The sequence below is a fragment of the Macrobrachium rosenbergii genome, chromosome 54 (genome assembly GCF_040412425.1).
Source record: "Macrobrachium rosenbergii isolate ZJJX-2024 chromosome 54, ASM4041242v1, whole genome shotgun sequence".
NCBI lineage: Eukaryota > Metazoa > Arthropoda > Malacostraca > Decapoda > Palaemonidae > Macrobrachium > Macrobrachium rosenbergii.
The window spans coordinates 53,931,446-53,945,358 of record NC_089794.1 but is presented as its reverse complement, the minus strand read 5'-3'; the positions used below and the strand labels follow the sequence as shown (position 1 = coordinate 53,945,358).

The following is a 13,913-nucleotide window of genomic DNA, read 5'->3' as shown; positions in this document are numbered from 1 at the left end:
ACATTTCACAATTTTGAAATGTGTCTCTTTGCATAAAATGCTGTATAATTTACTTCCTGAAACATTATTTCATCTCATTTCAGGATAAACTATTCGGTAGTGATAAGCTCAGCCGAGATAAAATTGGTCTTGTAATACCATTAATGGCTTCAGTATTTCAGTATTTATTGAAATGCTGTGCGTTTTAGCACGCAGTCTCATAGTGTTCCCTTCAAAACGCCTCATGAACGAAATTAAATAACCGTGTTTCTTTAGGTGATTTTCCTTGTTTACATTAGATACTTTATGATTTCTAAGTATTGGTATTACATATTTTTGTCTTTGGTCTTGATTATATTCGAACGGTAAGGCCATGACTAACCTTTCGTGACCCCGATTAGGCCTAATGTGGTCCCGCCCTTCTTTCGTGATCACATAGTCAGACATATTCTCATGATGCAGTCATATCTGGAACCCTTTATAGCTGCGCCCTTGGACTGTACTAAGTTTACTTCTGGTGCTTGGCCTGGTTAGTCCAGTGTCCTTGTAATTGAGAGATATCCTTGAAAAGGCAAACCACGTTGGCTTCATATCGGAAGAGAACATTGTTTCTTGCCTTGTACATTAATATTTTAGCGTCACTTAATTCATTCTCTTTTCAGAAACTACCCATAAAGATTGCAGTATGTTATTTCAGTCAGTCCGAAATGGGCTACCTAAATTTGCAAAAACTTAAAATTGAGGCCTCGTTAATGAGAGCAAGGTCAATAATGTGTAGATCAAGAAAAGTATTTATAAATTTGATAATTTCAAGACAGATCTAAACTTAATTCTTCGTGGAGGCAACAACATCAGTTTGAAATATATGTCAAGGTTAACCTGAGTTTGTGCTCAGTTATAAAGGATAAAAGTTTGGCAGTTTTTATGATGTCAGTCGAAAGGCTTAAAGTGTTTTTGATAGTTAATTATAAAGTTAAATGCAAAACCAGCAGTGATACTGATGACTAAATTTAAGCAATTAAATAAAAGATAAGCTGTTTAGACACATATATTATAACTAATAACTTTTTTCAGTGAGGTACATCATGGTGGATTGCTCAACACTTTATACAACTTACAACTAAAGTGAGCAGATAGATAAATAGAAGCAGAGTAACTGTGAAAAACTTTGCTGGTTAAAAGACATAATTCCTGTATTTGAAAAACCTTGAAGTACCTGTCATTTATCACAACAATATTTCAGTTTCGTAGCAAAAACAGAGAAGGTGATCTGAAAGCGTCGATTCCAAGATCATGCTCGTTTTACCTTCGTGGAACATCCCACGTCCAGTTCCCTACCCTTCGACTCTTGTTCTTCCGTCCTCTGTCTTTTTCATCCTGTTGCCTCTGAGCTGTTCATGTTTGACGTCATACTGTTATTGCTGTTGCTCACTCAATTCTGCCCGTGCTGCACAGCCATTGCCATTGAGAGAGAGAGAGAGAGAGAGAGAGAGAGAGAGAGAGTTCCCCTCTTACCATGTTCTTCGTATAGAGAGAGTGACTTATTGTCTTTGTGAATAGATGAAAAAGGTCGAAGAGATTCTTCACGAGGAATAAGTTGCGCGAAAGAGTTCCGAGTGGAGGCAAGGTAGAAACTGAAGATGAGCAGATCGTGGCGAACAGACAGGACGCAATTTCTTTCATAAGGGAAAAGGCAGTTACTCGCACCAAAGCGCTTTCTTGTCTTTGAACGATTTGATGAATCGGTGTGGAAAAGCGTTCGGAAAATTTATAATATTTAGCCGAAAGGTAAAGGAAGTGGAAAAAGTAGACATTACGTTTTAAAGACATCAATAGGAATGCTGATGAAAGCACGCAGATAAATTAAGTAAATACAATTAGAAATTTATATACTTCTACACCTCATTGAATTTCTGACAACAGTTTACAATTTCTTGCGAGAGATTAACTGTTGAAAATAAGTCTTTTGATAAAAATGAATTACTATGGGTTTCACAGGCAGTGCAAGTGCGATTTTTTGCAATTATTCTGTAACGAAAACTCGGATCAGTACGAGATTTTGCTATAGTGTATTACACCCAGTGAGGAAATTTATAGGAGTATCATGAATCATTTATTGTAAATAATAAAGACTTTTGTGCCTATACCAAGAGGCAAAACTCATTAGCCAAGCAAGAAAACGAACACCAGCTTAGAAAAGCTGCGCCTACCTACCATCCCCCTTCACCTCCAACCCCCTTCTTCTTCCTCCCCTCTCCTTTCTTCCCTCGCCTGCCCTACGTCCTTCCTTCTCTCTTTCTCTCTCTCTCTCTGAAAGTTGCTTTGATTTAAACAAATTTTTTTACGAATTTTGCATATCTAATAATAATTGACATTGTTGTATAAATGTAACGATTCACTGATTGTTACCCTCCAGTTGACTGATCTATTTATACACTGATTTGCTCTCTCTCTCTCTCTCTCTCTCTCTCTCTCTCTCTCTCTCTCTCTCTCTCTCTCTCTCTCTCTCTCTCTGCCTTTCTGTCAGTTTCTACAAATGCGGGGAGTGGCACAGAGGTTTAACCATTTTTTCCTTTTGTCCCCATGCTTCTTAAATTTAAAGTGTTTGCTAAATAGCAATATATATATATATATATATATATATATATATATATATATATATATATATATATATATATATATATATATATATATAATATAATGTCTTTGAACAATATGCTATTGTACACCATTATATCATTGCTTATTTCGGCATTGGATATGAGCGTAGATGACAGGTATTCATAGGAAATGAGAAATAAAATTTTTATTTCACCTAATATCACATGTATTGCCGCCCCCCCCCCCCATGAAAACTTATAACGCTCTGTAAGGACTGAATTGAATTTGATTGAATATTTGTATCAATCGATAACGGGACTCGAATGTGGGTAGGATATAATCCTTCATATTTAATTTTCTTTGAATGTTTTTTTAATTTTTTTTATTTTTATTTTTTTCTTATCTTCGTCGCTTTCCAAGACCAAGTCAACTTCATCGTCAGTGTCACTGTCAAGACTAATAATGGCAGGATCAATACTGTCATGCATGTTATCTGTTGAACGATAACTGTCCACCCTCAAAAGCTCGTGATCGACGTACTGCCCCTGCCCATACATCGCCAGTGACAGAGAGCCTTGCTTCCTCCAATCTGGCCTGCAGGTCTGCTCGGGTGAAACGTTGGAGTGAGGAGCGCACGTATCGTTTCATGTGCCCCCACACCTGCTCGATTGCATTGAGCTCGGGATGTGCGGGCGGCAGGCGGACGATTTCGTGACCCCAATCCCGAATGGTGTTATCTACCTTGTACTCAGGCTCTGGCCTATTTTGACGGCATATGTAGAGGAGTTCAGGTCTTGTAGCATGCTGCGGGAAGGATATATTTCTGCGCTGTAACCATTCAATGAGGTCAGATTTCCTGGTGGCAGTAGTGGGACAACGACTCTCTTCAGTCATTATACTATGGTATGGAGCATTGTCCATCACTAATATCGAAGGCTCCTCTAGGAGTGGCAGGAGCTGAGTTGTTAGCCACCGTAGGAACATTTCGCCATTTATTTCCCCGTGGTAGTCGCCGCTGGTATTTTTAGCAGGGAAGCAGAGGAAGGAGCCCTCAATGAAGTCATCGGCTGTAGGTTCCGCCTCTCCTGGTGGCACCTGACGGCTGTAATTGGCACTGGTATTTGGCTGCGTGGTATCCACCCATTCCATGTTATGACTCATTCTGGTTGTGAACCACGTTTCATCCAGGTACACTACCTCCCTGCCGTCTTCCCTGTGTCTTTGAAGGTCCCGCAGGGAACGTATCCTTTGGCACATGATGTCAATCGACTCCTTCTTGACATACATCTTGCGCTGAGTGGTCTTATACTCGATTCCCATTTTGTGGAGTAAGCGCCATAGCGAAATCTTTGAGGTACTTTCAGGGATGATACTTTCTTCCTTCAGGTTCTGTGCCAGGGATGCGAGGGTAAAAGCCTGCTAGGCAGCAAACTTTGTATGGATGTGCCGACGTATGGCTCCTACAGAGAAACTGTCAAAGATAGGCTATGCTGGAGGCGTTGGTGGTGTGACGGGCCGTGGCCTAGTCCTACGATACACAATCGAATGCACCGTCCCCACTTTCATCCTCAAGGCTGCTGCAACACGGTGGTAAGGCCTATATGAAGGAAAGGATTTATATAGATATGTATCATATAAAATAAAATTTGAACATCCATGACTTGAAGATACGTGCATCAGTATAATCAAGGCTTTAACTCTGATGAATGTCCTGTGGAAAGGGTCAATATTTATTTGTAATTCATAGAGTAACTGTAACAAGTTACCTATTCAAACGAATCTGAAGGCAATTGTCAGCTTTCTCTTTATTAAAAAAGTTGAAGAGTTGGGTGACAAACTCATTTCTGCAACCATACGGACAGTTATGTTCTGAGGTAGCCATCACTTCTTCAAGCTCACCCTTGTAATACCAGTAGATGGCTAATGCCCTGCGTGGAAATGAGGTTTGCGAAGAAGGTAAGCAAACGCAGGTACAAAGTTATTTCCTATCAGTCATAGTGTCTATCACTCAACTACTCCAAAACCCTTCAGATAGATCTCAATCTAATAATTATTTACATAACCACTATCATAGAGAGAGAGAGAGAGAGAGAGAGAGAGAGAGAGAGAGAGAGAGAAATGAGCAAATCAATGCATAAAGAAATCAGTCATCTGATAGGTAACAACCGATTGAATCGGTACATAGCTACAACAATATAAATTATAATTAGATAGATATATCGATAGCTTGATATTAAAAAAAATCATACAAAATAAGTTGAAACTTAAGCTACCTTCCGAGAGAGAAAAAAGAGAGAGAAAGAGAGAGCTTGAAGGGAGGGGGAGGGCAGGTAAGGGAAGAAAGGAGAGGGAAGGAGGGGGTGAAGGCGGAGCTTTTATAATGTTGTTCGTTTTTGTGACTGGCTGATTGAGACTTTGCCCTTTGGTATAGGGGCAAGTGTCTTTATAATTAACAATTAATGATTCATGATACTCCTATAAATTTCCTCACTATAGCAAAATCTCATATTGATACGAGTGTTCGTTACATAATAATTGCAAAAAATCGCACTTGCACTGTCTGTGAAACCCATAGTAGTCCTTGAAATCTCTTATCTGGTGATACACTCCGAAGTAGCCTTTGGTCTTGAAGTGTGGTTTATGGAAATAGGAAGAATATTTGTTTATGAAAAATTATATAAGCGTGTAGATGCAAGTAGCGGAATTTAGGAAACTATTTTCAATTTCGGTCAGAAATAATATTACAGAAACATACAGCGAGTATTCGTTGCACCGAAACGAAAATGTGGGGGATATGTAATCTATAATGGATTGATTGATTGATTAATTATGTCTATTAAGACTGGCGTTACAACATCTTTTTATTGACGCCGTAATAAATTTATATAAAAAACTAAAAATAAGTTCAAAAAGAATTTCACATAAAAATATCTAAAAATATATATGTACATAATCATATTTGTTCGAAGGGAGTTGATTACTGTGGGACAGGAACAATGTCGCCTGTTACTGATAATCTAGATTTAATGTTTTATCATGAACCTAGTTACAGGCGACAGGTTCATATAAGAGAGATTGTTCAAGTCTGCCTTTTTGTATTTATTTGTGTAGTTGCTTTCCTAAGGCCTCGTAACGTCTTGCCAGACTCTCTGGAAATCTGGAATCCTCGTCGGATCACGTGGTTCAGTGACGGATTCTTTCCCTCTGCTGACAGGCTTTGGAATTTTCCTCCAACTTCAGTTTCTCCAAATTCTCAATAACCTTCCTAACTGTAAGAGGCCTTTTGATTAAGCCTCTTGACCCCTCTTCCTTCCTTTCCCATTTTATTGTTCCCTTCGGATCTGGGCCAGAAACGGGCATTTGGGCGACCGTCCCCTTGACCACTGATCTTCAAAAATAAAAGTCTAAGAAGTATCAGAATTAATTTACGTAAAACCATATTTTCTCGAGACTGTTATCGGGACAAATGGTTCAAGGCATTCACGGAAATGTCCCCGGAGCCAAGAAAACGTATTTAATATTTTACTACTTGACAAAATATCTTTCTTATAAAACCCTCTATCCGTTAGAATAGGGGGCGTAACCCCTTCGGCATTTGGCGGGCATGAAAAAAATAATTAAAGTTGCTGAAAAAAACGGAGGTTCTGGACATAATTAGCCAGATTAACAATACTGTTTTTAAAAAGGATGAAAAAACAATATTTCATTTATCACTGGATATCAGATGTTGTGAGTTCAGGTATAGTGTTATCTAATAGCCAACAGTAATTGAGAATAAAAGTTAAAATGACTACGCAGGGACTCAGCCAGTCATTATCATTATTTGTTATTTGATAAATGAATGTATATATATATATATATATATATACATATATATATATATATATATATATATATATATATATATATATATAATATATATATATATATATATATATATATATAATATATAATATATATATATATATATATATATATATATATATATATATATATATATATAATATATATATATATATATATATATATATATATATATATATATATATATAATATATATATATATATATATATATATATATATATATATATATATATATATATATATATATATGTATTTATGTATGTATATATATATAATATATATATATATATATATATATATATATATATATATATATATATATATATATATATATATATATATATATATATATATATAATCGCCAACAATAATTCAGAGTAAAAGTTATGAAAGTGACTACACAGGCATCCAGAGGTTACTACCAATACTTGTCATTTTGACAAAGGAATATTGTAAATCAGTTAAAACAATTACAGTGATACTGATAACTGTAACTCTTAAAATGTGATGAAATAGTTTGTGCAATTGCACATAGCCTAACATGTACACACACACACTATATATATATATATATATATATATATATATATATATATATATATATATATATATATATATATATATATATATATATATTTATATATTTATATATATTTATATATATATATATTTATATATATATATTTATATATATATATATATTTATATATATATATTATATATATATATATATATATATATATATATATATATATATATATATATATATATATATATATATATTCATCCCTCGAGCTTATAAAAAAAAAATTATATTGTACATGAACTATTTGCATATATTAGGATATTTGCATATACACAAACTATTTCATCTTTTTAACTGATATTCATTAACTGACCAGTCTTCCAGTTGACTTACCCGCTATATCTTCCTGAATTAGTTCATCCTCACGAGTCTTAGAAAATTGACAATATTCCCTTATCAGTGACTTCTGGATACCTGTGTGGTGACATTAATAATTTTTACTCTGAATAACTGTTGGCGATTATATGATATATATATATATGGCCTCTTAGACCACCACACAATAAATACTTCCAATTTCTTTAAAAACCAATATTCACCACACGGCGACGAAGCTCGCAATGGGTGGAATCGTGCCAAATAAGTTAGTGTGTGCAAGAGGATTCAAGGGGGACAAACAAACACTGACAAAAACCCCTTAATATTTAATACATAAACATCAGACAGAAGTGACACCTGAACCTCGTAAAATACATAAATAAAATTAACACCAAACACCTTTAAATAATAAAATCAAAATACACTCACACTAATAGGACAGACGGCAAAACACTTATACGCAAAAAGAGGGGTCCAAGAAAGAAAGAGCCGGTCAAAAGAAAGACTGTCCTAACCAATTACACGTTAAATTAATTATATAAATAAAGACTTTTTGGTACCACGCCGTGATCTCCTCGAGGTGGGAATAATCAAGATCCTCGTCTCACGTCCGAGCTATCTCGGATTAAAAGGGCGCAGGCTAGGCTGGTGCCAACGGACGGTAATCCACTTCAGGAAAAGGTAATGATAAACTTTACAGTCGGACAGAGAGTAACCCCCGGTAGTATAACTGAACCAGAGTCGTAGACTGGAATGCCAGTAATCCAATATCAGAGGAGCACAACCCACAGGATGAATAGCTCCTTACAGTAGCGGGATTCCTCTCGGGAATTCAATCAGTGGGGGACAGCAAGTAACCATGGCAACAGGTACTCCAGCAAGCAGCCTCAGCAACCACCACCAACGGCTCAGACACTCAGATCTTTTGCCCGACTTTCACGGGACAAGATGTAAACGCTTGGGGAGGGTTGCCAAGGCGCCGTCACTCGAAAAGAGAAAGACAGAAACAATTAATTGTTTGTTTCACACAAAGAGGCCGCTAAGGAGAATAAACAACGTCCTTACTAACACTGCCCAAATGGCTTGTTACAGAAAAACAATTAATTAAATTGAATTAAATAAATCAACACATATATATATATATATATATATATATATATATATATATATATATATATATATATATATATATATATATATATATATATATATATATATATATATATATATATATATATGTTATACCCCCTACAACAGATTCAGCATTTCGTGTAGAAATGTTTACGTAACGTGCCTTTGCGATCTATTTTCAGGAACACATGGTGATTCGACCCTGATCCCTCTCCCTGACACTCAGCCCACACAGACCCTCCCCTCTCTCACTCGCTCCCTTCTCCCTAGGACTCCACTCTCATTTTCCCCTCTCAGCAAATCTCTCTCTCTCTTACAGCACACCGATTCCTCTCTCTCTCTCTCTCTCGAACATACTCAAAAACGAAATGGATCATCTAAGGAAACACAATCTTTCCTACAAAAATAGATTTATTATTCAAACCAACCCAACCAGTAATGAATGAACAAAGAAAAGATTAAAATGCATAATAAATGAGTTATCAAGTCAAAATAATCTAACCCTGACTAAAGTCTTATTATGGCTAAAAGCCTTTAAACTCAAAAACTCTCACATACTCCATCTTAGACATCATAAGTCTAGTCTTAAGTCAACCACATGAGAAACACCGACATTGCAAAGGTTTGCATTGTCTTCTCTATAACCACACCAATTCCACAGATATCATCATAATGTCACCACAGTGTCACCACAGACATCTTATTCTGCCAGTTTCTAAGAGATTGGAACACTCAAAGCTACGTCTGGACGATCTCGCTCTAGCTTCGCTAATGAACGATCAGACTTACTTTTGGGCAGAATTAGACACAAAATCTATATTTTCTAACACACAAACTTATGTACTCGCATATCAACTCGGTCGTCTGTTTCACATACCAGAGCCAATATTGTGTGTTCATCAAGCCAAACAGCTGAAGTAACCAAACTATTTGCTGAATGCAATGATTTTGCGACTGATCGCTTGACCTAGTACCATCTTGTAGCTATCTCTCTTTCATCACATCTTATAGTATGGCAGTTATGAATTGGATATATTTCCCTTAAATAATATATATATATATATATATATATATATATATATATATATATATATATATATATATATATATATATATATATATATATATATATATATGCATGCATATGTTTTTTTGTGCTTGTGTATGTGTTTGTGACACAAATGAATGTTCACCTTAACTATGTAGAATTAAACTCTCCCAATCCATCACTGTCTAAGCAATCAACAGGAATAAAATTTGTGCAGCTGATAAACAAAGTCCAAGCTCTGAAGAGTGATTATTTTACAGTTTTTCAGTAGAAAGCAGACCTCACACGCTTATTCATTTATTTATGTAATTATTTGTTTATGTAAATTCATGTATTCTCCTAACTGTGTTATTCTAAAAATTCTTTGGTAGAAAGGATTCTTTTGTTAGACATTCACTGTACGTGGTCCAGTGCATTCCCCTTTTCCTAAGGCCCTTGCTGCTGCGAGATTAAATGGCTTTGTTCCAGGATGGACTCTCTCCCCTGTGAACAGCCGTTATAGTTATATTCCTCAGCCGAAATGTCTCTTCTGAGGTCTTAGGTCCATTTCATTGTAAATCTCCTGATCTGATGGCCATGGGTAGTGGTGCCTATTTTTCGTTTCTCCGCTAATCTTGAATCGCCTGGGTAAAGCGAAGCAAAAGTCTTTGGTTTCCACAGGATGAATCTCTGCTCCACCAGCTGATTACCTTTGAAGGCTGATGATTATTTTTTCCATCTCGTTGGTCTTAGTTAGGACAAATTGTGTACGCCTTCTTCGCAAGCTTTCGCTTTTTAAGGGAGTGTTATTTTTGGTGAAATGGTCACCAACGTTAAATTTTCAACATTTTGAGAGTTGTGATTTTTCTCAAGCATAGTTGTGGTGGTAAGCCACTGATTTTTGTTCCGTGAAAATGTGCGCGAGACCATTTTAGTCGGGAATCCTGCTTTCATATTTCATATTCTCAAGAACTTCTTGCCACTGTTTGGAAGAAGCTTCAAGATAGAGTTAAACTTTGCTGAGAGGGCAGATACCAAAACTCCACTTTGAGCTGAGCTTACTCCAGATTATGATTATTAGTTTTTTTGCCTCTGTACCTGTCAATAATAAAAAAACTCATTCCTTGAAAGCTTCCTCCCACAAACTTCTAATTTTAAATTATCCTAATAATAGCAAAACGTTTCTCCCTTCCATAAAAGACGCTCTTTATATTTTACCGACATTTATGAAATTCTTCTCTGATTCTTGTCGCGGAGCTTCTGTTTTTAAGAATTGCGTTACAGTTTTTACTGTATCATTAAAGAAAACCTTCTTTGATTTGTCAGGGATGTATTGTTTCCAAAAGAAATTGAAAGGTTTCAAACTATTTTTCAATTACTAAAAAAAATTGGCTTTACATAGAAACGATCCGTTTTATGATTAAGAACTTTTACGAGCTAATATACGGAGGAGAGTTCGTGATTTCTTCGTTATTTCAGTACAAGAGTTACGAAAAATCACGACTTTTTCAGTGTTTGTGGTGACTACGATTATCCCGCTGTTAGGGAGCGACCGGTGACAGGCAATTCTCACGTTACAGTGTTCAGTTTTTAGTTGCCTGTAAAAGAAAACTATTTTGCCGGCTTTGTCTATCCGTCCGTACTTTTTATGTCCACCCCTTAGATCTTAAAAACTACTGAGGCTAGAGTGTTGCAAATTGATATGTTGATCATCCGCCCTCCAATCATCAGACATAACAAATTGCAGCCCTTTAGCCTCAATAGTTTTTATCTTATTTAAGGTTAAAGTTAGCCATAATCATGCATCTGACAACGATTTAGGACAGGCCACCACCGGGTCGTGGTTAAAGATTCATGGACCGTAGCTCATACAGCATTATACCAAGACCACCGAAAGGTAGATCTTTTTTCGGTGGCCTTGATTATACGCTGTACAGAAAACTCGATTACGCTGATCGGGTAATGATGTAGAAAGTAGTAAGAGATGACAGGAATATTGGAAGGAGAAGAGCAGATGAGTTTAGAAAAAGGAGCTGGTGTGTGGATCACAGATTCTCAGGAATAAGTTATATGAGAAATTTCAGATGAAAAGAACACAGCTTTATCTGGCATCCATGGACCAAAATAAACTTTATAATAAAATCGCTAGAGGAAAAAGGTGGAGTTATTTGAAGATACATGGTATTGAGGATAAGATGCTGAGATTAATTAAAAGTTTTTTTATGATGAAAGCAAAGTGTGTGTTAAAATGTGTAAGTACGAGAGTGATTTGTAGAGCATCTGGGACAAGGGTGTGCTATGCCTCCAAGGCTTTCGTGATATCTGTATGAATGGTAATTGGGTTAGCACAGGTGGAAGGATACACTAGTGCTTTGAGATGGTTTGGTTATGTAATAAAAACGGGGAGCCATAGGTTGATGATAAGCGTGTGTAACTCAAAAGTACTATGAGGAAGGAGGAGAGGAAGGCCTAGAAAGTGCTGTGTAGATGGAAAGAAGAGGAATGGGAATCGGAAATATGTGCAAGGTAGATATGGTCAAGGTCTAGAGAATTCAAGGTCTCCTCACGTGCAGGATTCAGGGGGGTGGGGAGATGGGGGTTAAGAAACGTGACGTCACGCGATCACTTTCTTTCTGCTCTGCCGAGCTCTATGCAGATAGGGAACTTTTCTCCTGGTTCTTCGCTGTCTCTTTGTAACAGTAGAATTATGATTCCTTCTAAGAAAACAAACGCATTGACCATATTCATTTATATGTTTATTCATCCAGATAATTAAAACAAGCGTTTAAAAACGAAAAACTTAACATTTTTCACTATTATATACAACTCTTAAATACAATTATGTTACCAACTTTTTCATTTTGTTTGCCACTCTTTTTTGAGAAGCTGATGTCCCTATTCAATCTGCGAACCCTGAAAAATGTGCGGCAGTGAACAGAAATTTAATTAACGTCTGAAGGTAATGGAAAACAATTGTCTATCACTTCAGTCAACTCTTTTATCGTACCCCTTTCCTGTATTTAGGTATTTTTGCCCATGATAACAAATGAACAACTTTTCCATCGATTTTAAATGCTCCAAAAATTCGGGTTGAGGTTTCATTAGCTTCTCATTTGTTCTACTTATGGTGCCAGTCCATGTGCCATCTCCTTCTGTTGCTTTAGTTCCTAGAGAGTCAAACTCGGGAAACTTACGGGCCATGAAACCACCCACGTATTGCAAGCCACCTCCTTTCACGGGAAGCTCTTGAGGTGCAAATGTCTAATAAATACTTTTCTACTCTTAGTATGAGTCTACAAGTTGAGAACGAACCTTTATTATAAATCTGCGAGGGAACAAAAGTAAACCATTCTCAATTTCAAATTATATTTTTAAACCAGACTCTATCTCATGAAACAAAAAAAAAAGTCATATTTGGTAATCCCAAACTCAACTGAATAATTTTTGTAAGCTATTTTTATCAAACGGATTGTATGAAATCCCCCGCAGGTCGGCTGAAGGTACTTTTAAATTGGCACCGCCAGAGGCACGGAAATAGCGCTTAAGTAAAGACGGGTCGACCTCCCAGGAATCATTTTCAACTTCCATAAAATGACAACCGGAAGTTCTGGACTCCACGTGGGACTGAAGACTCCATCCAGGACTCTGTCATTAAAGGCTGATAAGAGAATTCGTATTCAGAGAAGGTTTTCTCTCTTTGCTGAGTGAGGACGACGAGTGACGAAGCAGTGGTTCTGCTTTTGAGAGAGAAAAAAAAAGAACAGGGTCCACAACCAAACACACACACACACACACACACACACGCACACGCACACGCACAAACACGCACAGGCACTTGTGCATTATATTTGCGAGGACGTGAGAGAAGTGGATCCTCACTTCTTAAGAAATGCGCACACGAGGGATCTTACATAATAGCTTCATACAAATCAGCGTCTGTGAAAATGAGTAAATTTTGATACACGATGCGGCAGACGAGGATGAATCCGGGACAATGATACTCCAGAATCCCTCGTTCTGATTCACGCAGTTAAGTTTTTCAAGAAGAAAAAAATTATAACAGAAAAAAATACTGCCATTCATGAATTATGTAGTATTCTTGAATGAGGAATTCGTATTTGCCTTTTCCATATGGCGATTTAGGCAAATATTTTACCTTAAAAATTATCATCGGATTGGTTATGATGCGAATTGCATATTCGCGAGTTTGTGTCTTGTATAAGAAGTGATAAGGTATCCCACAGGTTACTTCTAAAATGGAGGCTGATGGGATGGGCAATTCAGTCCCATTAACTGGCCCAGGCCCGAAAATAGGAGGGGGGGCGGGTGCTTAACAGTCCGAAGAAATGATAGCCCTGTGTCTGTTAAAGGACGGAGTCCTAAGATAAGAATATAGAAAAACAGAA

General features: G+C 36.6%; 1 pseudogene; it reads right to left on the bottom strand.

Annotated features, from left to right (window-relative positions):
- Nucleotides 1-2,887: 2,887 nt before the first annotated feature.
- LOC136834683 (uncharacterized) lies at nt 2,888-8,210 on the bottom strand (annotated as a pseudogene).
- Between the last annotated feature and the right edge of the window lie 5,703 nt (nt 8,211-13,913).